Below are 24,779 nucleotides of genomic sequence, written 5' to 3' on the forward strand. Positions count from 1 at the left end.
CTCATTCAATATATAATCCCTTACCATAACTTATAAAGACCCTACCTGCTACAGCCTCCAACTATGATTGTTTGTCCTGTCACTCCCATTGGCTTTCTCTTCTCCTGTCACATTGGTTTACTTGTTTTTCCTCAAATGAATCAACAATAATTCTGCTTCAGCACATGAATATTCTTTTTCCACATATTGACACAGAGAATAATCTTTATCCACATAATAACATAGCTTCCTCACTTTAAGGATATTTCTGCTCAATTGCTATCATATCTTGAAGCCTTACCCCACCATCCTTTCAGAATATAATTATCTTCATTCTCTATCACATTACCTCATTTTTATTTTCATCAAAAAACATACCACTCCCAGAAAGACATCACAGATACATTTGTTTATCCATCAATTTCCATTCTTCCCTACTAGAATATAAAATTCCTTGGGAATATGTGTTCTGTCTTGCTCACCATTGTATCCCCAGCACACATGTCAAACACAGGACATGACATTTAAAAAATAATTAGAATCTGATTCATCCAGACACTTCCACAACTTCCAAAGAAACTTGCCCTATACCTTATGTTCTATTTGGTAAAGATTTTAACAAATGATTCAACAACACCAAATTTTTGCTAAGATGCTCTATTTTTTATTTTCTTTAATGTCCTCAAACTTTATTGTTAGCTTTTCTTTCAGTCGGTTTCTCACAAATTATTGCCAATTGTGTGGAAATCAGGAGCCTTCATCAAACCACCTGCCTTCACAGTGGGATTCTACACACAGCTGAGTCTTCCTTTGAAGGTTCTCAGAGATGTGATGCCCTGATTTAGGAGTCACTGTCCTCAGTGTGTAAAGTGACAAGGGCACTGTTCACCTCAACTCCCTCCTCATCAGACTGAATGATGGGTGGGGCTCTCCACTTTCACTGGGGTCCTGGGTGGCGGGTCAGTGTAGGATAAGGAAGGTGGCTAGGCTCATAATTCAGATAAATTTGGTACCTGAAGAGTAACTTCATTTTGATCCAGTTGATTCAAACCCTAAGACAGGAGATAGCTTGGCATTATCTTCTCCACCCAACTTTCAACAATAAAGATTAAAAATAAATAAAAAATAAATCTGTAAATACTACCATTATAACCACTCCCCCAATGAGTCTTTACCATATTTATTATGAAGCTCAATGTTATAACATGAAGCACATTTCATTACATTTTAACCCAGTGAAGAAACACACACACACACACACACACACACACACACACAATGACATCCAGGGTCCCCTGGTCAGATATGTCCATAATACCCATCTGCTCCAGCATGTCGATATTTATGTCCATGGATGACCTTCTGCCCTCGGGCTCTCGCCTCTGCTATCTGCAGGTAACCTGGGGACAGGTACTGCTGGAAGGCTCCCTCAAAAACCTTCTGCCACTCTTTTGGCTTCATTTGCTGGGTGTGCTCCATTTCCAGGACCTTCTGGGTGTGCTCTGTGTTCAGTTCAGCTTTGAAGGTTTAAAGTTCCTTCCTCTTTTTTTTTTGGTAACTTTCCAGATGTTGGGACTGCATGTGTTTGTATCATTCTAATTCACACCCGCACATAAATCCTCCCGATTCAGCAGGTGGTTCTCTACCTCCTCAAAACTAGTCGCTAAATGTGTCAGATTTGCTGTCATGGATTCTAAGAACAATTTTTTTAATCCTCACCTGTGGATATTTTCCCATTGACTTTTAGAGAGTGGAAGGGAGGGGGATAGACAGAGAGAGAAACATCAATGTGAGAGAGAAACACATGGATTGTTTGCCTCCCGCATGCACCCTAAACCAGGGCCATGGATCGAGCCTGCAACCTAGGTACCTGCCCTTGACCGGAATCAAACCCGGGATTTTTCAGTCTGCAGGCCAACATTCTATCCACTCAGCTAAACTGACTAGGGTGATTCTAAATTTTTTAAAATCTGTTTTTCATGTTAGGCTTCTATGCATATGTTCCATGCATAATTTCATATTTAGAAAGTATTCTGCTAAAATATTAAAAAAACATATCTATAAAATGCATTATATATATATATATATATATATATATATATATATATATGTAATCTTCTTGATAACACAACTAGGGTGTACTATATTCTTACTTTATAGATGATGATATTAAATCTCAGAAGGTAAGTAATTTGTCCAAAGCCACACAGATCTTAGGTGCTATGGCTCAGATGGGAGCCATTTCTGCCTCACTGTTACCCCTATGATGTTCCCAATTATCCTAATGTATTTAGGTCCTTTATTGTATTAAACTAAATGCATTGAATATAAGATGTGATGACATAGGAATAAGGAGAAATTATGTTAATAAATAGAGATGATATAATCATTACTTTCAGAGAATTCCTTGGAGAGCTGTGTTTAAATTATCTATTGGAGCAGAGATATACATTGGTAAATATTGTGCATTAGATTCTGTTCCTCAAAAACCATAATATAGTAGAATCTGAAAATGAGGGCAGAATGGCCAGTGGGTACGTGGCACCCTCTCCTGAGATTATAGCACTATAGATACATCAAGCTGCACCCCACACCAAGAGCATTTCTCTGTAGGCAGCCAAGAGAATGTGATATCCATAATCCTTCTGCCTGCGATGCACTAAGTGATGTTGGCTGCTGTAAACTAAAGCCTATTGTGTGACAGAAAAGATGGGGAAGGAAGGAGTGATACATGATGATATGAGGAGCTCCATCTTATTCAAATGGGTGTTGCCATATTTTATCTTCAACAGTAAATGTGGGAAAACTTTCAGTCAGTAAAAAGCAAAATAAATAGATAAATACTAACAAAGCAAAATTTATATTTCTTAATGTAAAAGTCATGTATAAAGGTAAACTGCAGGCAACAGATAAAAGTTAACAATACCACTGTGTATTATCACAAACTACTTAACTGCAGGCAAATAAAATCAGGAAAAATAAATTTGAAAACATGCAATTAAGACTCATTTTGAACAAATGGAATTTTATTTCCTTGTTCTAATTAGAAACAAATAAAAAGTAAACAGCTGTTGAGATTACTTGGCTTCAATTAAAAAGATATTTGAGGTTCATTTCACTCATGTACACCTGACATAGTAACCTCCCAAGGGAACCTGACTAAATGTGGAGAGTTGCCTCATTCTGAAGAGATACAGCAAACTGCACTAATAATTAAGACACCATTCGCAAATTAGTCAAATGAAGCTCAGCCAAGACTTAACTATGAGATAAAATGCAATCAAAATATAAAACTATGACTTTTATTGTGAAATATAAATGTTTTAACTCCTGTTAAGATTCTTAAAAAATAAATAGCTTCCAATCAAGTTGTTCTGACAATTCTTTTGAGAGTCTTAAAGTATTATTTCTATTTCTCAGATATGTTTTTTTCTTTTTAATTTTCCTTCTGTGCAATATGATGTGGTAGCTTTACGCAACCTAAATCACAGTCATGGGTGCCCTAATATAAACCTGCAGGAATAGGTTGGGAGTAACGGCTTGGCCTTCTCTGAGTGATGCCAGACTGGGAATATTGGGAACACCTACAGATAGATGGTCATGTTAGTAGAAACATTTAGCAACAGGCAGTTGGAGGAAATTAAGTAAAACATATTAAGTCTAGTATCTGAAAGTGTGGTGCTAACATGTTCTTATGATAATACCAGTAAGATAGCACAAGTGGCTATTGTTAACCATGTATGTAAGTGGTCACTGTCCAGTATGTAAGGTGGTGGGATTCTAAAACTTGACAGGAAATAGACAAGAGCAAGTAGAGCCATATGTGATATATATAGTAAGTGTCACAGAGAACTTTGCTCACAGAATCATGGAACCCAATCACAGGGCACCTGGACCAATTAACTTGCTATTTATATTACAATTTACTTGGCGAACAATCATCTGGGCATCTGTAGCCTTTGAATCTACTTAAGGCAGTGGTTCACATACTGGCACACATTTAAATCACTTAGGAACTTAAATATATCTATTTAAATATGTAAATATTTAAATATATATATATATATATAAATATATATTGAGGCCCGGTGCATGAATTCATGCATGGGTGGAGTCTGGCCAGCCTGGCCAGGCAGAGGGGACATGGGTGGTTGGCTGGCCTGCCTGCTGGTCAAACTCCTGGTTGAGGGGATAATTTGCATATTAGCCTTTTATTATATAGGCTATACATTGAGTGGCCAGATTATTATGCGTTCAGAAATCATAATAATCTGGCCACTCAGTATATATATATATATATATATATATATATATATATATATATATCCTGGTGCCTGACTTCCACCAGAAAATATTCTGATATTAATATATGGAATTTTATTTCCTTGTTCTAATTAGAAACAAATAAAAAGTAAACAGCTGTTGAGATTACTTGGCTTCAATTAAAAAGATATTTGCTCAGAAGATTCTAATATGCAGTAAAGTTTGGAAACCGATGGATAAAGTCAGGATTTACCCAGAGACTCAATGTAGGACTTATATGGTGGTGGCGAAATGGTTCCACCATATGAAGGAAAGAGACTTTGGACTAGGAAATTAGAAAGCCCTAGTACTCATCGGGGTCATATATGGAATAGAGACTAATCATATTAATTAATAAGTATGGCATTAAGCTTCAGTAATTAACACTGGGTGGTATTGGTCATGAATGTATAGGCAAAATATCAATAGGAAAAAAATAAGGTCCAAACACAGATCCATATACATAGGGAAAGTCAGCACCCAATAAAGGAAGCATCACAAATCAGTGCAGTAATAAAAGATGAGTCATGAAATTGTGTTGGGGACATCAGTTAGCTCTCAGGAAGGGCCACAAGCTCAGAGACAATGACAGCCTCTATTTCCAGGAATGCTCAGTATGTGGCCAGCTACTGCTGCTCTAATGATGTATCTGTGATAGCAAAATATTTTCCAGTTGCTCTTTGGATGTAGTCAGTAATGTGTAAGTTCCAAAGACTTAAATTAAGTTCAAATTTATTTTATGTTATTACTCATTGGGTCAGATGGCCCATGGTTACTTTGGGATATTTTAGGGCATTGGGTTTGTAGGGAGCGGCTTTAGGGTTAAGCCTGACCTGTTGGCAAAGCCACAAACAAGTCCCAGCTTAGAGGGCACAGCCCTCTTAGCATAATTAAGCTTGACCTTATGACACTCCCTAGATCCTATCTGGGTAGCTAATGGGCTGTGGGAGGTGCAGCAAGTGCTGCCAAAACAAGTGAAACTCACAAGAACATTGTAACTATGGTGACCACTACCTTGTTTACCTCTGGCTATAAAATGAAGGCGCAGCTTGCCCGACCCAGCTATATTATCTTGTCTGTCTTTTCTTCAATCCTTCACTGCCCTCCCTCAGGCTCCCGGAACCCTTGGCTGAGTTGGCGGGCACAGAGTTCTATGATCAAGGGAAATCCAGGCAAGGGAATAAATCGGATGGTTAAAGTAAAGCACACGCATTTGTCCTCTACTTTATTTTTGGTAACTTCCGTAAGATACCTTGTTTAAATTTAGTGAGATGCCCAGGTGTAACTTTAATTTGAGCTAAGATATTTATTAAAGTCATGACGCTTTGCCAATTAATGCATTTTAGAAGATGCTAAAGTTAATTCAGGATTTATGATCTGAAGACATAGAAGCCAACTGACACCCTTTTATCTTTCTTTTGTACCTAAATTCTTTGGGTACATTTTGGATTTTCAATTGAGTTAAATTGTGGACATTTATTTCAGTTTTTATTTTCTTTGCCCTGTATCGAGGTTTCCTTTCTTCCTTCCTTCCTTCCTTCCTTCCTTCCTTCCTTCCTTCCTTCCTTCCTTCCTTTTCCTTCTTTCCTTCCTTCCTTCCTTCTGTCCTATTTTATGTGTGTGTGTGTGTGTGTGTGTGTGTGTGTGTGTGTGTGTGTGTGTGTGGTTACTGCGTGTACTTTGGGGGATCCTCTCTACCCTGACCATATTTATAAGTTTATTCCTCCAGAGAGTCTCAAATCAGAATAATCAGAGTTAGAAGCCTTCCACCATAATGGCTGAATTAACTCCTTGGCTGTGCCAGAGGCATATGATAGGTATTTTTTCTAGAATCCTGGGATCTACTTAGGTGTCACAGGCATAGGCAGCAGCAGCAGCAAAGGCATTTTGCATGGTTCTAGGGAATCATCAGCTTTAAGGAGTGTAGACTTCAGCACAGCACATAGTAACAGCTTTTCCTCTACTCAAGTGGGTCCACATATGGTTTATCATACTTCTCCCTGAGCCCTCTATCGTACAAAGGCCAATGCCAGGTTGAGACACACAGGCAAGGGTCATGGGTAAAAGTCATTCTCCTGAGCCTAGTATCTGTCATGGCTTATGCTAGAATCAAAACACACAATAGGTCCAGCTGAGACACACAACTCGGGGCCACTTAAGGAAGGCTTCAATCCCATAAACTGTACAAGAGAGGCTGCGTAGAACTCAGCAAGTGCAACTCAGTGTAATACAATTCAAAAGCACAAACTTACCAGCCAGGTAGCAGCATCACCCAAAGGGCATGCAGCAGCTCAAAATGCTCACCTACAGGCAGCAGAGACAGTTAGCAAACCAAAGCAAGAGAAGAGACTCCTGCTGCTGGTGGGCATTGTCCAGACATCCTGATCACAGCACTACTATTTGGAATATTACAAGGAAAGAAGATGGACCCCACCCAACATTTAGTTTGCATGCTGAGACTGATGACATCACACACCAAGAATTATGGAAAGGCTTATCACTTTCACAAGGAACTCCCAAAGGGAGAAGGGTGGCACAGGCAGGTTCTGGCTGATGTGAATGAGGCAGAGAGGATGAATTGGGCTTTTATAGTGGCTAAAACATGTGCATAGGCTGGGGTCTTTTCAGGTCTGAATTTCCCTAGAGAGGGAACGTGTGCAAACTTTCTCATCAGCCTCTGCAGATGTGCAACTAAAGGGAAAAAAGGACACACATAAAAAAAAAAAAAAATGGAGTCAGCTGGCGTGGCTCAGTGATTAGATGTCAACCTATGAACCGAAAAGTCAAGGTTTGATTCCCAGTCAGGGCACATGCCAGGGTTGCAGGCTCAATCCCCAGTGGGGGTGGGGGGCGTGCAGGAGGCAGCCTATCCATGATTCTCTCATCATTGATGTTTCTATCTTTCTCTCCCTCTCCCTTCCTCTCTGAAATCAATATATATATATTTTTATATATATATAAATATATATATATATATTTTTTTTAAATGGAGTCAGACCCTTTATTACATCCTTTCATACATTTTGAATGTTTTTATCCTGTGAAAATTTTACTCATCAAAAAAGTAAATGAAACGCTCACCCTCATTCTTTCCCCAAATGAAAAGCAATAAGGAATAACCACAGATGCTTAAAACCATCATTTTCTATTTATGATTCCCTTTATATCTAAATTGTTTGCCTATGAGTTATTTCCCTGGGAGTCTCTTGTTAACAACAGAATTCAGAGAAACATACACAAAGAATTAACCACAACAGGAGGAAAGCTTAGAGATGTTTTTTCCCACAACTTTTCTGAAACAGGTGTTGAAACTAAATCCAGAGATTTAGTCCAAATGCCCCAAGTGGGCATTAATTTCAAATTAATCTTGTCATAAACACTTGTTTGGTTAGTAAGTTTGTTTTGGATAATCAGGAATTAATCTTTGATATCTGTATATCCATGAGGGCATCACCTCGTCCTGCTTTCCTAACATCAGCTTCCTTCTTTAGTTAAGTCTTTTCTTCTGGGAAAGAAATATGCACAGCTGTGAATTTCAGTTCATTTCAAGAGAATTCTGTTTCCTCCTCTAAGGCTTGATAGCAAAACAAGAGCTTACCTTCTGTCTACATCCTGTCATTGATAACTGGGACTTTCTCTAAAGATATCACCAACCCTGTCTCACACCAGACCTCAGTGATCACTGTGGTTGGAATATTTCCATCGGCATGAATCTGTGTTGACTTAGACAAAAAGTCTCATTTTGCTACACACCTTTGAGGCCAGCTCTACTTTCTAAATGAAGTTCTGCTTTCTCATTGGCTTCATCTGGATGAATGCCAAAGCTTTTCTGAGTTATAACAACCTTTAAGAAATAATGTTTTCTAATTTCTCACTCTTTGGCAAGAGAGACAATTCAGAGTTAGAGAAGAAAAAGAGACCAACACACATTGGAAAATATAATCCTTCTGCCCCTCTGTTTTATCTTTTATATCTATCTCTGGAAGTATGATTAAATAATACTCAAACCTAATCATTCTACCTTTTCAGAAAAAAAAATCCTTTTGCTCCAGCTAGTTCAATGCAGTATAATTTTGAGTGATTAGCATACACACAAGCTTAAATGTGGAGATTGCCTTTTAATTTCCTTTTCTCATAACTTATAACAGTGCCCAACATACAGCAGTCAATGATGTTGGCTTTATAGAGGTCATACAGTACAGCTGTTTAGAGTATAGACTCAGAATTTCTGGGTCATGTGTATGCATATATATTTTTAATTTTGACAGATACTACAAAATTCCCATTCTAGAGGTTGTCCTGATTTATGCTGCTATTAACAATGAATGCAGATGCCCATTTCTTCTCTTCTTTGTGTCCACAGCATAAAAATCCTTAAAATAAAACATTTTATTTTTTAAATTTGCATTCCAGATCATGACATATCATAAGCATCTCTTCAGATGTTAGTTGCTTCATAATTCATTGCAAATTTATTTATAGGATTGATTATTTTCTCAGTAATTTGAAGAACCTCTTTATTAATATGAATTTTAATTCTGTCTCATTTCTAAGCCACACAGAAGTTAGAACAGTCTCTCCCTTAATTTTTCTAATGATTTTTTTTTTTTATGTTGAGGTACTTGTGGATTTATATGCAGTTGTAAGAAATAATACAGTGATCTTGGGTACCCTTTATCCAATTTTTCTCCATCAAAATATTTTGCAAAGCTATAGTATAATATTATAACCAGGATATTGACATAGATACAGTCAAAATATAGAGCATTTTCTTAACCACAAATATACCTCATGTTGCCCTTTCATAGCTATACCTACTTCACTTCATCCACTGATCCCTCTATAACCTACGGCAACCACTGATCTATATTCTATTTCTATACTTTTGTCACTTCAAAAATGTTTGGTAACTGGAATAATGCAGTAGCTAACCTTGGAGGATTGCTTTATTGTTCTTCACTCAGTATAATTACTTTAAAATTTATTCAAGTTTTTGTGTGTATTAATATAGTCTATTTTTCTTTATTTCTGAGCAGTATTCCATAATGTGGTTGTCTCTGTATTTCTTTAACCATTAACACACCAAAGGACATCTGAGTTGTTTATAGTTTTTGGCTGTTGTGAATAAAGCTGCTATAAAATTTGTGTATAGGTTTTTGTGTAAATATACATTTTTATTTCTATTTGATAAAATTCTCCATTGAAATATTCTGAGTCAAAGATATCTTTTTGGTGAAGTTTTAAAATTAAGAATTTAATTTATTTAATCGTTACAGGACTATTCAGAGAGTCCATTTCAGGATGACTTGCTTCACTTTTTCATCTGGCTCATAGTTTCCAGTTAGCAATTGTTCAACATCTTTAGCTGAATTCTTCTAACTGACTATATGGCATCCAATGGAATCTCCCCAGCTAAGGAATCGCCCCTGTCCTCTTTGTCTGGGCAGAAACACCTTTTCGCACAGTTAGGATTAGTTGATTGCCCTGCAACTTCAGTTCTATAACAGGTTCAAGAAACATCAATAATTTTCAGTTTGTCCAGCTTATTTCTTGTTGTAAAGATAGTTGCCACCGTGGCAACTTTCTATATCACTGAGCCAAGCTCCTAACATAAATTCATATATTACTGGCATGTCCTTTTTTGAGTATTTACTTATAATAGGGCTCCTCTTTGAAAGATGTAACAATACTAATAGTAATAACACTAGTAATACTGCTAATCTAGTCCCATACATCTGTAGAAACTGCATATTTTTTTAGTTTTTTTCACATCTAGCTTTATTCTGACTCTCACTGCCTCAATTAGAAGAGAGAAGTCATTCACCCAAGTGAGTGAGACTCAGAAAGAAGGAAAGTGATGACTTGAAAATCTAAGCATGATGCTCTTAGTTGTGCATGTTCTGTTTCTTTTTCCCCATTCCCTTTCTCTTCTCACAGGTAATCCCGATACTGCTGTTCCCAAGATCGCTCTTTGAGTAGTCCGGCTTTATGCAAAAGTATTTCTTCAATCTGTGTATAAGGCTCATTCATACCCAAATCACCCGGAGTGCCTTATGCCAGACCCACTGAATTAGGCTACTTGGGAGTGGAAACTAGCAATCTAAGGATAGCACACAAGGTGATTTCTATTTACACTAAAATATGAGAATGCTTCACCAGTGGTTCTCAAACTGTGCATGTTGTATTTACCTGGGGGACTTAAAAAATTCCTGATGCCTTTCTCCCACACTCTAATTTACTTGGTTTGAAGTGTGATCAGGGTATCAGGATTTATAAAAGCTCCCCAGGTTTTGCTAATGTACAGCAAAATTTGGGAAGCACTGTGGTATATAATATTTAAATGAGATGTCTGAGAAATAAAATTAGAATTTTGTTAAAGGGACTTGCTAATTAAAATGGCTGATTGAGTTGCAAAAGTTCTCAGGAATCAGGTTTGGAATGAGTTAAATCTATTTTATTTCTAAAATTGCCTTGTTTTTCAGTAATATTATTTTTTTAAATATCTCTTCACAGAGTCCAAAGGCCTTATTCTTAAAAGAAATACATATTTAATGATGTTACTTAATGAAGTCAACCTTTTGTATAGAACTTTACTACACTTTGTTTTAATTGGAATTTCAGTTGATCTGACTTTTTGACACAAAACTAAAAGTCACCAGAGAAAATTACAACATTGCCATCATAGCCCTAGGATTGCATATTAAGTTCCTTAACTTGCCTATAGGGGCATCCAAATCTTCCACTGATTCAGAGAATACAGAAAGGGTATTTTTTAAAAATGTGTGTGTGTGTGTGTGTGTGTGTGTGTGTGTGTGTGTGTGTGTCTGAGCAATGTGAGAAAGTAATAGATCTCAGGAGAAATTTCTTGACTTTAAGTATTATTGAATATTTGAATAATTTACAAAAATATATGCCAAATATATTTGTGTAACATTTATTTTATTTTTTGTTATTATAATAATTATTTTTATAAAGGAGAGATTTTTATGCCTTCTATTACAAGGCAGTATGATGGAACAAATAAACTTTAGGTCTAGTTGATTCCAAAATATCTATATTTGTGTCAGCTCTGCCTTCTCTCCTTTGTGTATATAGGATAAGGGGGAGAGATCAACCAAAGGACTTGTATGCATGCATATAAGCCTGACCAATGGACACAGACACCAGGGGGGTGAGGATATGAGTGGGGGGGAGAGGGAGGCAATAGGGGGATAAGGACACATATGTAATACCTTAATCAATAAAGAAAATTTAAAAATGCTATTATGAACAACACTGTTATGAACATTTTTGTGCATGTCCCTTATAATACCTGTCATTTATTTACTCATGGTGTGCATATTTGTTGGGAGTGTATTAACATACAAATGCCATGCAAGTTCTGGGGAAAAAACAACAGGGGGGGGTAAGTTTTCTGTCATGAAACTTACCTGATTTTAAATGTTAGGTGAGCAAATAAGCTTACTCCCTTTAAATAATACTGTAAACCTACTTTTTCTCCATCCTGTATATCTTGTGCATCCTGGCTGTATTAAGAGCTTCCCAGTGACAGAATCCATGACTTGATCATCTTTTTTATTTTTCTTTCTATTCAAATGCACACTTTATGTCTAACACTGGGCTAGAGTTTTGTAGATTAATCCTGTGGGCCTTTGTTTGATATAGTTAGATTGCTATTTCTTCTATTTTTATTATGAATTTTTTCCTCTTATAGACGGGCTCTTCTTGGCTTATCTGATCAAAACTTCCTTGATGGTAGCCCTTCCCAGACTAATGTTAAGGAAAACTAATTCTTGGGAGGCATAAAAGCCTTCCTTTGCCTATACATTATCAAAGCCTTAACAGAGATGGCCATTTCAAAAACTGAGGACTGTAATCTCCATTGACTAAAACTTCTCAAACGACTACTCCAGAGAACATGGTTGGGGAAACTAAAGGGAAAAAATCCACTTCTCATATTTATTGAATACTTCCATGTTTACAAAGCATTTATTGAGTCCCATATTTCATAGTTCTTTGAGGCAAGAAGATGGAAACATTTTCATTTCAGAGAAGAAAACTCAGTTTCACAGTTGCCCAGAGGCCAACTAACTGGGCTGGAAAATATATCTTCTCATTTGAATTCCAGGACAGATTCTAGGACACAACTTTGTTCTAGTGTGAGAGTCAATTACTAGTATATCAGACTTTACCCTTCCCAAGATATTTTGCTCCTTATCCCAGAGTTCTATATGCTGGGATAAACACAAAGTGAGGCAAACAGAGAGATAACTGTATTGTTTTGTGCAACCTACTTGTTATCTATGTGGAAGTGAGTTTGGATTGAAGAAGTATACAAAATGTTTAATAGGTAAACCATGTTCTGAGATCCAAGAAAATACTCTAGCCTGCTGAATTCAAGTTATTCTGTGGCTGTTACAATTTCTTATATACTGTAATAAATACTACCTGGAAATTATTTGATTGCAAAGGTTATATTTTAAAACAACTAAAGGTGTAATGAGCTAGGGAAAGTCAAGCCAGAGTAAGCCCAGGAAAGTTAAATAACAGTTTACTTATTGTTTCCTGCAAGAGATATGCTTGGAGCCCAGTTCTGCCTTTATTGTTGTTTTTGTTTATTGTTGTGTTGTGTGTGTTTTTTTGTTTGTTTGTTTTTAGTATCAGTATCAGATTCAGCTGAAAGTGCTTGGGGAAACTAATAAGGTAAAACCACATGATAGCTGCTGTATAAGACTTAACAAATATATTTTCAAAGAGTTTGTTTACAGCCATGTTTGTAGTTAGCAAAATTTAGGAGAAAAGGCTCTTAATTACTAAACTGTTTTTTAAAAGTATTATATACTCCATATCGAATGCCATATAATCATCCAAACAGGTTGATATAAATCTGACAAGGAAAACTATTTATATCATTTAACCACAAAAACAAAATTAAAACAAATCAAGGGCCAAAGTGTTGCTAAGTAGTCTGATTATATTGATAACATTGTAAAAGTTTACATATATAAAATATATTTAATTCATATGCATTTATACAATTAAAGAAAAACAAATAAAAATTAGGATGTATATGGGTTGTTCCGGCCATTGGAAGAACAAATTTTAATGCTGTCCATTCTTCTTTTGGAGAAAAGAAGGAGGGATCCTTGCATAAGATCTTTTATCTATATTAATAAAAGGGTGATATGCAAATGGTTGGGACGCCATCACGCGTAACGACTGATCAGCTGGAGACTGTGTGTACAGCAGGTACGGGTGGGTGGGGACTTGCAGCATTGGAGACAGACGGGGTGGGGCCATGGTGGAGGCCTCCACATGCCTGTGCTGGGGGTCCACAGGCCTCCACCATGGCCTGGCCCAGGGGTCCATGGGCCAGTAGTGTTTTATAAAAGGTGTCATGTTAAATCACATGCAAATAATTACAATTCTTGTGTAGAGATGTGATTTGGATGGTCCTCTATTTGATAAAGCATTGAATGAATGATATTCTTTATTCTCTCACTGTGTGCAAAAGCAGCTCTGGGCAGAGCCAGTGATTATGTCCCAGTAGAGGAAACAGCCAATGGATTGTTTTTAGAGTAATTATATTTATTAATCATTTTTAGAGAGGTTGTATTCACTGTAGTCTCTTCTGTTAAGCTAAATCTTCAGTGGAAATCTTATTCATGTAACTGCCTTGTATCAATGAAAGTTAAAAGAAAGAAGTCAGGATAAAGTCTATAATGAACAAAGTACTTAGAAAAGAGCAACCACCATGAAGGCTGGTATACTACATAATTCCAAGGAGTGCAATTTATTCGCAGCCTTCCATATGTAAGAGAAATAACAGCAATCCTAAAACTGGAAATTCTTTAGAAGAAGCAAACTGGAGTAAGAGGTAACTAGAAGAAATGTAAAGACTTTATAACTCCCAGATGTATGAGGGGGAATACTTATATGTATACCACACTGTGCATTATGTTAACACATAAAAATAAGGAGAATTAAAAACTACATTATAAGTAAAAATATTACTTAAAATTTCCTATAAAATTATATTCTTGTGCCCTTGCTCATATGTCACTAATCAATGTTCTCACATAAGATAACCAAATCAGCTGTGCTCTGTTGCTCAGCAAAACGAAGTGCCCTGATTAATGTAGTCTCTCTTCCTCTCTCTCTCTCTCTCTCTCTCTCTCTCTCTCTCTCTCTCTCTCTCTCAATACTTCATTTAGCATGGGATTCATCAGCAAAATTGCAACTCAGTTCCAACACCTCAGCCACTGTTTTGATTGTTCATTGAGTATTTGAATACTGCTGGGAAAAGCATCAAAGTAGGTTTTTTTTCCTCACTAAAAATTCATATTGCTTGAACATTTATCACTATATATAACTCTTTAGATAACCATGATTCCTACTAGATGGACAAGAAAAAATGTTTATTAGAAATGTTCTATCCAATTTTCTATACGTCCACCTATTAATTCCTTCTATATCTCCTTTTTTTCTTCAAGAAAAATACTTATCCATGTATGCCCATAATCCCACTTTATTCACCTCCAAATTTAAGAATTAGACATTAAACTGTTCAAGTATTTAAATTCCCTGTACATTCCTTCTCAATTCTATTTATTTTTCTCTCCTCCCAAAGTTATCCATATGTTTGACCCCGTAAAGCCCACATTAACTCTATTAAATGAATGACATCTTCTCTTGCCTATACATGAACTTCACTTCTGTTTTACTCCTCTTTCTTTTGTATCTTGTGTTATTTTTTCTTACCTTTGGGACTATTTCCATCAGCATATAACTTCTATCTTTAAAAAATACACAATTCATATTTTTCTTTAAAATAACACTCCTTGAGAGAATTGAAAAATCTCACTATATGTACTTCTGATCTACATATAGTACTGCTCTGCAGAAATTAATCTTGTCAAGATACCTATCATGTGCACAATGCCAAATAAATGTCTGTTGTTCATAGTTTATATAACTGGACCTACTACCATTAGATTCTGTTGATCATTCTCTTCTTGAAAGATTTGGCTTAGATTCCAGAACACCAGAAATCCCTTGTTTGATGTAGAATCTGCTGTATTTTGCCAGAAAATATTGAAAATTTTCTTTTCCCTCCTAAATTTCATACCTCATATTTTCTCTTATTACAACATAAAGAAAATATGAGCACTTTGGTAATAAGGAATCATCCCAAGCTTTGTTTCTGATAAACAGGAAACATACCTTCTTCATTAAGTAGGTTTTTGAGGCAAAAGGTGGGGTGAGGCTTCCTCTAGGAAACTCCCCAGCTTTGGTGCCCCTGGCATGTAGACGGGGCTGTGCTTTGCATAAGGGGAGAAGCAGGGGCTGGGGTCAGGTGGGGTGAGGGGCTCTAAGTTACAAGGTTGGGGAAAGCTCAGGATCAGCAGAAGAAAGAAAAAAATCAAAATAGGTTTTGATTTTTGTTACATGGCATTTATTGAGTTAAGGGATTTTTATTTTATTCATAGTGTTTGAGACTTTGAAAATATAAAGGAATACTAAACTTCATACAATACATTTTCTGACATCTGTGGAGACTATCATATCATTTATTTGTATATATTTTTTCTAAAACAACTTGTATAAGATTGAGATTATACTAGTATATATTGCTTAAGCATTTCTACCCCCAAACTTACCAGTGCCTAGGGAAGATCAGATAATGTATTACAGCATTGTTTTCTTTACTGAATATTGGTTTTTCTTGAGCCAAATCTCTGTTCTCTTTAGAGCAAAATTCCTTGGCATAATTGTCCCACCCTGACACTAAGCAGAGATAAAGAATTTACATTTGCCAGAGTATTTTTGTTTTGTTGTGTTACTATCTGCCTCATTTAGGCTTCCACTGAGATTAGAGTTTTTGAGAGTTCCAGCTTGATGCAGAAATCTCGGTTCCACTACCCTTGCTTGTATTGGCTCAAAAACGTGTCTCCTGTCCCCTGTGGCAACAATTCTAAGTCTGAACTGCTATTCGTAGTACAGTAGTTTTAGCTTTACTTATGCTTACACCTCAAGATTTCAGTTCCAGCTTTGTTTCAGCGTCCATGGATTCTTCTTGACTTCTTTTGCACACTCAGCTATCCATGTAAAATAACATTGCTGCTTTTGCATTTCTGTTTCATACCAGGAATCATTTCTTTCCAAAATATCTCATCTGTCAGATTTCAAAATGTAGAATAGCCATTTACTATGACTCTTCAATAAATAGTTCTTTCAATAATTTCAAGATGTTGCAAAGCAATGATCTCCTGATATTCTATATATTTTTATTTGTAATTGTGTTTTCAAACTATAAATATATTAGAAAGAGTATGAAGTGTATATGTACTTTTTAAATTTATTTTTTTGTTTCATACATGAATCTCACTTTCCCTTCCACTTTTCACCTGCCTAACTTCAGTTATGTTTTCCCTTAGATTTGACAACAGAATTGCTTTCTCACCTTCCTTCTTTCCTCTCTCTCTCTCTCTCTCCTTCTTTCTTTCCTTCCTTCCTTCCTTCCTTCCTTCCTTCCTTCCTTCCTTCCTTCCTTCCTTCCTTCCTTCCTTCCTTCCTTCCTTCCTTTTCTTTCTTTCTTTCTTTCTTTCTTTCTTTCTTTCTTTTTCTTTCTCTTCCTCTTTCTTTCTCTTTCTTTTTCTCTTTTTTTTTTTAAGATATGAGTTTACCCTAATCTCTTTTGACTTCAACTAACTCCCACTGGATCAACCGTGGCCTTCAGGGGCCCATCTCAAATATACCTGCACCCAGGCTGCACTAGACAGACAAGAAACCTCCCCACTTCTCATGTCCTTCAGAGCCTTCAGCTTAGAACTCTATGGATATAAAAAATGAAGTGTTTCTGATGTCTATGCTAAGTGGAAAAAAGGCATATTTATTTCAGCAAACAGTTATAAAATGTTACATTTGATCTTCTTTTCTGTGTGTGTGTGTGTGTGTGTGTGTGTGTGTTTACAGTGTGAACAGGTGATCATGCCAGCTTTGCAACAGAAAACTGAACACACAGAGCTGAGTTTAGAGTGGTAATCAAATAAAATTTTCCAAATGAATATGGCACAGGCTCACATTACACATAGCCGTTATTGTGCATATGATAATATGCTACTGATAGTAAGTGGTTCTCACAAATAAGTCAGCAATATTACTTCCTCACAGTGAAAATAAGTATTAGCATTTGTCTTTGTTCATTCTCCAGTATTTAGAAGCAGCTGTAAATGTTAGCTGTTGTCCCCGATGGTTTAATCTTTAGTTTTTGCACATACATACACCAATTTTTACTGAAATATGGAATGGAATGCCTAAGATTTTTATGAGTCTGAGGCTAACTATGTCCATCCTAACTGGTAATTCTGTAGTGGAATAGACAGATCTTTACTTCTTTAGACAAAGACCCAGTGGATGGCTAATTCATCGAACAACCAAATGGAAAATACCAGAGTGAGTGAAAAAATAATTTTTCAGCTAAAAATGGCACAGGTTGAGTGTGTCAAGTAAGGCTTATTGATTGTAAGGAACAAACACTAACTCAAGGCTCAGTGTCTACTCAGGTTCTGGAATTTGGTGAATATTGTAATCAAAGTTGTTTTAGATGAATAAGTTAAATAAAATCTTTGTCGGTTGTCTATTGGTATTCCTCCTTAGTAATCTATATTAACTATAGCTAGAGATTTCTATGAATCAAACTATTTCTTAAAATATGTTTGTATCATCATATCTGTACTTAAACACCATAGTTAAATGCTTATTATGCTGATAAGATCCATTTTGCTTCTTGAGGTTAATTGCTTCTACCTCCATTTTATAATCTTAAATTTCTCTCAGCTATATTGAGAAGTATCCAATTTTAACTGTAAACCTTCCTACCAATATTTCTGGCCAACAAAAAATAGGTACAAATTGTTTTTCAAACATTTTGGTGTTTTTTCCACACCAATTTATTTCCGATAATAAAGGAAAAAAGTCTTCTGAACACTGTCAGATAACATAGTGAAGGAAGGAGAATATTTCTGTTTTTGCAAACACTTAAATATATTTTCCTACATTATGCTATTTTTACTCTGACCTTATAAATCACTTATGTATAATAGCCATAAATTGAGATTTTATTAGTCAATCTAGCAAATTATTTTTTTAAAAAAGCAACCAAATGCCCCAACAAGTTATTTAATGCAAAATCTACTAAAAGTTCATAGATATTTTTAAAAAATTGAGCCTGATTAAAAATTATGTTCTTACCTTCTTGATTAAGCATCTATTAAGTCAATTCCTCCACTAGTTTTTTAAATAATATAAATTAGTGAATTACTGTATTTCTTTCTGGATATACCTTTGATTCTGCTTTTCACTCTGTAGAGATTTTAAATGCAAACTCTTGTTTCCAACTGAACAGCAGTGAAAAGAAGGCGATGCCTTTCCCAAGCAGGGCAGCTCTTTTGGCAAACATGTCAGAGTCCTCTGGGTCCTCTGAGAAATTCTGATTACAATTATTGAGTTATAACTTTAAAAAGATTTAGGTTCTTAGCTTTCAAATATGTATGATATCTGACAATGTTGAGCATTCAAGTGGAGTTGTAATTCATTAGCTTACAGAAGGACCTGGCGACCTTGGATTGTGGGAGCGTCAGCTTTGTAGTTATAAGGAATAAGAAATCATTTTGATAATGTCACATACTTTCTCAGTTTCAGTTCCTGACTTGAGGCAAGAATTTTGAGGTTAAAGTTAGTTTTCTCTTGCCCAGTTATTCAATGTCATTTAGAAAAACCATCCTATTTTGTTAGTTTGTTTTTACTCCTTATTTCCTTTAAATTGGTGGAATGAAAGCACCAACTTCATCTCCTCAGTCGTAACCTTCAGTGGTGATCTTATCAGGTTCACACAAGTAAAAGTCATTGATTATGAACTATCACTTTCCTATCCTCACCATGTAAATAAAAGTTTCATTACATATCACCTATTTTTAAACTCAAACCAACGAGACTTTCTCATGTTGTTTTGAGGACCCACTAAAGGTACCATTTCTTTAGTACCAATTAAGTCAGTCAGAGTTCTTAGGTTGAAGAACAGAAACAGGCTCTTACTAAGTTAAAGGTGGAAAGTGGGGACAGATATTGTTCAAGATATTGGTGTAGTTCCAATAAATGAAAGGAAGGTTACATGTGAAAACAATGGTGAGAATTTGGACCAAAACATTTCTGAAGACATCAATTACAGGTGCTAATAAATTATTGTTCTAAGGTACTTCAACTCCTTTGGCTGTCTATTACAACAATGACCCAAAGCAGGTTTTGGTCATTTCTTAACAGGTGAAATTGAATATAAAAGAAGGACAGAAAAAAATAGCCTCTATACTGCAAAAGAAAATAATATAAATAAAGTTTAAATTGTAGGAAGCAATGAATCATTACAGAGTTGTAAGATAAATTAATGTATTTTTTAGACTTGTTCAGTTTTAATTAATAAAATACTCTAAAAATGGAAATGTTCTATAAAGTAGTTTAGAAAACTGAATATTAGAGTATATCTGGGATGAAGATGTGTATTTATAAATTATTTTACAGATAAGACATTTGAAATACTCAGGTGAATGAGGACTCTTCGTGAAAGCATAGGCAGGCAAAGGGCCAAGAAAGGAACCAAGTAGATATTTGTATTTAGTGACATACAAGGAAGAGCGAGATAAATTAAGGAATTAAATTTAGAAATGATAATTATAGGAGAAGAACAAAATTATCAAATATCAAGAAGAAAATATATTTTAAATGATATTTTGTCCTGTAGTCAGAATCATACTCAATAATAAAAAATAAAGTATTATTTAAGTACAAATCAGAAAAATGATGTTTGCTATCATTTGTATAGTAAACATTATTGCTCTGAAAGTGTGGCTGATGACAAACATGATCACAGATTTATCTCACTTGCATTCATGTCCTTTTATAATGTGATCTTATAGTTGCCTTTATTAAGAGGTGGAGTGTGGAATCTATTTCTCCACCACTTGAATTTTGGCTTGAATGTGCGTTTTTATTTGGCAAATGAGACTTTAGCTTGAAAGTGCTAGTGTAGTGAGGCTACAATAGAGTTCTCTATTGTTGCTCTTAAGAACTCTAAAACCCACCACTATAGTAATAGTCCTGGGCTAGCCTGTTATATGAGAAGAGACTCATGGTCAAGTTATGCTCCATTGCCACAACTAACATGGAGCCAACAGCCGGATATTTGAATGATTTTCATTCCCTATTGGTAGACGGTTGTCTTCTGGAATTTTAACTCCCTTACATTCTAAAGTGTGATTGATTGTGGTAGACAAAATACTTATGGTAACAGACATAGCCCTTAGGCAGGGAAGAACGGAGACAAAGAGCACAAGGTGGGATGTTTTCCGCCTTCTGAAAACTCTATGTAACTGTTGTTGAACTCAGTTGGGGGACATTTACGTGGAGCAGGGCATCAAATTCTGCTGGATTATGTCCATAGTTCCTAGAGCCGTGGTCGGCAAACTGCGGCTCATGAGCCACATGCGGCTCTTTGGCCCCTTGAGTGTGGCTCTTCCACAAAATACCACGGCCTGGGCGAATCTATTGTGAAGAAGTGGCATTAGAAGAAATTTAAGTTTAAAAAATTTGGTTCTCAAAAGAAATTTCAATCGTTGTACTGTTGATATTGGCTCTGTTGACTAATGAGTTTGCTGACCACTGTTAGAGTATCTGATAAACATTAGGTAGTCATTTTGGTTTCCTATGTCTTTGTAGTTTTGTTCAACATTATGAGGGGATTTTGATTTGCATTTTCCTTATACACATGAAAATATTTGTCCTCATATTCACCCTGTGGGATATTATTAATGATGACCATAATATAAGCATTGAGAAGGCAAATGGGATATGTACTCAGTAGAAGGTAACAGACAACTGGCAAGCTAATATCTCATATTTATGATGTTATGTTCTTAGGGTCCTGAAATAAAATAGAAAAAAAAGATCTTCCTCAAAAGATAATTTATTGACTTTATGATGCCAACTAACATCATGGGAATAGACCAGGGGCTCAAGCCTAGTACAAAGGAACATTTTTTTGACTGAGGTTAGGATAACTTCATTGAGTAATATTTAACAATACCTTCCCAGTTCAGCATTTCCTCTCTTTTCCTAACAATACACAGTTCCTAAGAAAATGGCATCAAAGAACAGCAAGATGAGTCTGCTAATCTGTTCTTTACTAGTACTTCAGAGAAAAAAATGTTTTCTGAAGTATCATCAACAAATTTTAACATTTTATAGATTCCTTGTATATTGTGCTGTATGGTATCAGTCAGCCAATGAACATGAAGATATTCTAGATGGATCAAATTTCTATAACATGGGTATCAAAACTCCACTTAGATTAGATCCCATGTCAAAATAAATCAGTCAGATAAACCTCAAAAGGTAGAAAGCTTCCATATTAATTATGGAGAATGTGAGCTAAAAATGTTCTAAGGCAAGAGAGAACACAGGTTTTCACCAGAATGTTCCAGTTGGAGCTGACAGTGTGAATCTTCACTCATAATAGCTAATGTCCATCCTTCTCATTGTTGTCCTCTATGAGCTGGCCCAACTATCCCTCTGAATATATATCCTACCATCTCTCTTTCATCCCCTCCAGTCCAACTGGCCATTTAATTTCTTTTAATATACCAAGTTCATGCTCAGCTTATAGGTGTTTTATTTGCCTGTTATTATTTTCCCCATGTTCTTTATATCCCTAATCACTCAATGTCAACACAAATGCTTCCCCTTACCACCCTAATGTGGCTCTCTACACAGCCTAGACCAAACTATTATATTATCCTATTTTATTTTGTTCATATTCTTCTCTCTATGCAAAACTGCCTTGGTTACACTTTAATTTATTGCCTTCACTCTTACAGTATCAATTCCATGTGAGCAGGAAACTTGTCTGTCTCATTCAATATTTCCAATGCACCAAATTTTGTCTGACCAGGAATAAAGTAACTCCCCAACATCCTATATGAAGTAAGGATATAGTAGGAGTTCAAATCCTAGCAATCAGACTCGAGTTTTGGGGTAGCAATGTGGAAAGAAGTTCAATAGTGCTAAAATAATGACAAAAACTTCAAGTCAAAGATAGGAGGTGAAGCTGATATCATTGTATTTCACTGAGCTATTAATTAACTCAGAAGTAATAAAGGGAAGGCCAAATATTACAGACATGCCCATTGAGGTCTGAGTGATGGAGAGAAGATGATTAACTGTCAGTCACACCTGGGAGCAGGTCATTAGCCGGAATAGACATGGCCACAGCAAGGCTGTAAAATCTGAGATACATAAGCTCCTGAGCAAAGGCGTTCCCTAGCTCTCTCTCTTGCTCTCTCTCTTGCTGCTTGTGCCTGACTCCTGGCTCGCAGGGTTCTCACACTCTGCACTTGCCCACATGGCCCACAGCCAGGTGGACCCCACACAATGGACTAAAGGACTGCGACTAGCCTGATGCTGTGCTGGACACAACTCCACCCGGGAACGGAACCTTTGGGCACTGGCTTTGCCTTCGGCTCTCCTGGATCCCCAGCTGTGCCTTTTCCAGGACTGGATTAAAGGAAATGGGGCTTTAGAAACTGAGGGCTCTAACTCTACACAAATAAAAATCACTCATTCTCCCACGGGACTCTTGTAAATATTTTTTCTCAAAATATCATAAGAGCCCAACCATGAGCACCATATAAGGAAAGGAATCCCCCGCTTTCACCAGTGACACCCCACTTTCACCAATAACAAAACTGTCTTCATTCCAGGCTTACCTTCCTAAAAAGCCCAGTACCATTTTCCTCAAATCTTTTCTATATGGTCTTCTATGTGGATGATAGCTACTTTTTTGATTACCATCAAGTGGAAGGGGAAGATTCCAGGTAGAAAAGAAGGCATGTGACATGGACAACGATTATGCCTGAAGCAGTTAAATCTGGATGGCACTTAATAAGAGAGAGGTCATTCTGGCCCACTTTGGTCTAAAAAGAAATAAAAGTTTTGTCTGTGCTAGTATTCTGAAATTTTCCTCTTCTCCTACTTATATGGCCTCTAGAAACATTACCTCCCCGGGGAGTGTTTCTTTCTTGGTGATGTCAGTATCTCATGCCTGTGTGATACGTAAATGAATTGTCAGGATGCACTTGAGGCGCCACAAATAAAGTGTGAGAAGTATCAGTGTGTGGATGTGTGAAGGGGGAGAATAGAAAGAGAGTGGGGTGCAAGTGACACTGGGCCAGCAACTCTGAGGTGATTTTCTCAAACAGAGGTGTGAATCAGCAGGTGTACCTTACACCACCTTGACATTTGTGCCTGTGAAATTGTGAGTGTGAGGTGCCCAAAAGAAAATCGGCAGCTGCTTTTATAAGAAAAATATAGCTCTATGCTAAATTAGTCCCTCTGAGATAGGGACCGAAGGAGCAAATATCCACTTAGCTTCTTAACAATGCAGAAAGAGTCAACGTGGGTCAGTGCTTTGGATGAGTGGGAGTGGAGGTGTTATAAAATGGGTAGTCTTTTTAAAAATATATATTTTATTGATTTCAGAGAGGAAGGAGGAGGGAGAGAGAGAGAGAGAACACCAATGATGAGAGAGAATCATTGACCTGCTGCCTCCAGCACTGGGGATTGAGCCCACAACCTGGTCATGTGCCTGACTGGGAATTGACACTCAACCATTGAGCCATGCTGGCCAGGTTGAAATGGGTAGTCTTGATCTTTGGTAACATTATCCAGAACTTGAAGACCGTGTCTGCAATGTGTCACTATCCTTACAAAGAAATCCTGACCCTCATACAAGGTGTATAAATGGATGCAATCATTTGGTATGACATTCAGCAAAAGCTATCAAATTTAAAATGCATCATCCCTTGACCAAATATGTACCTGCTTGGAATTTGATCCATGGAATTTTTAACATAAATATATGTATGGGCATGGCTATCACAGTATTGTTTATATTCTAAAGGAACAGAAAACAGCCTAAATAACAATCAGGATTTTTTAAAAGTAATTTGTGGTGCTTTTGTAAAATGTGAATATTATGCAGCAATTAAAAATAGAGAAGTATAGATGTGCATGTGGTGACACGAGAAATACTGGAGATCTTTGAGGTAAGAAAAGAAAGTTGCAATGATTTGAGCATAGCATGACCCCAAATTTGTTATTCAAACATGGATAGAACTTTTAATTTTTAAATAAATTAAAACCATGTAATTTGTAAAGGGAATTAACAATAGGTCAAGATGAACAGATCCCTATTGTAACTTATATTTATAATAGATTTGTCCATATATAATAGTAAACAAGAAATCTTATTTTACTTTTATTAGTTTATTGTGTAACCTTCCACATATCATATTAGAAAAGAGTCCCAGATTTTCATTTGGAATGCCTCTGTTCCTCTCTATTGTGCCCCAACTTGAAGTCCTAAGAATGCCTTTGTCTAAAGGGGTCAG

The 24,779-nt window shown here is 36.3% G+C and overlaps 1 pseudogene; it reads right to left on the bottom strand.

The window, feature by feature from the left end:
• Nucleotides 1-820: 820 nt before the first annotated feature.
• LOC129151880 (dysbindin-like) lies at nt 821-1,667 on the bottom strand (annotated as a pseudogene).
• Between the last annotated feature and the right edge of the window lie 23,112 nt (nt 1,668-24,779).

This window comes from Eptesicus fuscus, chromosome 16, assembly GCF_027574615.1.
Source record: "Eptesicus fuscus isolate TK198812 chromosome 16, DD_ASM_mEF_20220401, whole genome shotgun sequence".
NCBI lineage: Eukaryota > Metazoa > Chordata > Mammalia > Chiroptera > Vespertilionidae > Eptesicus > Eptesicus fuscus.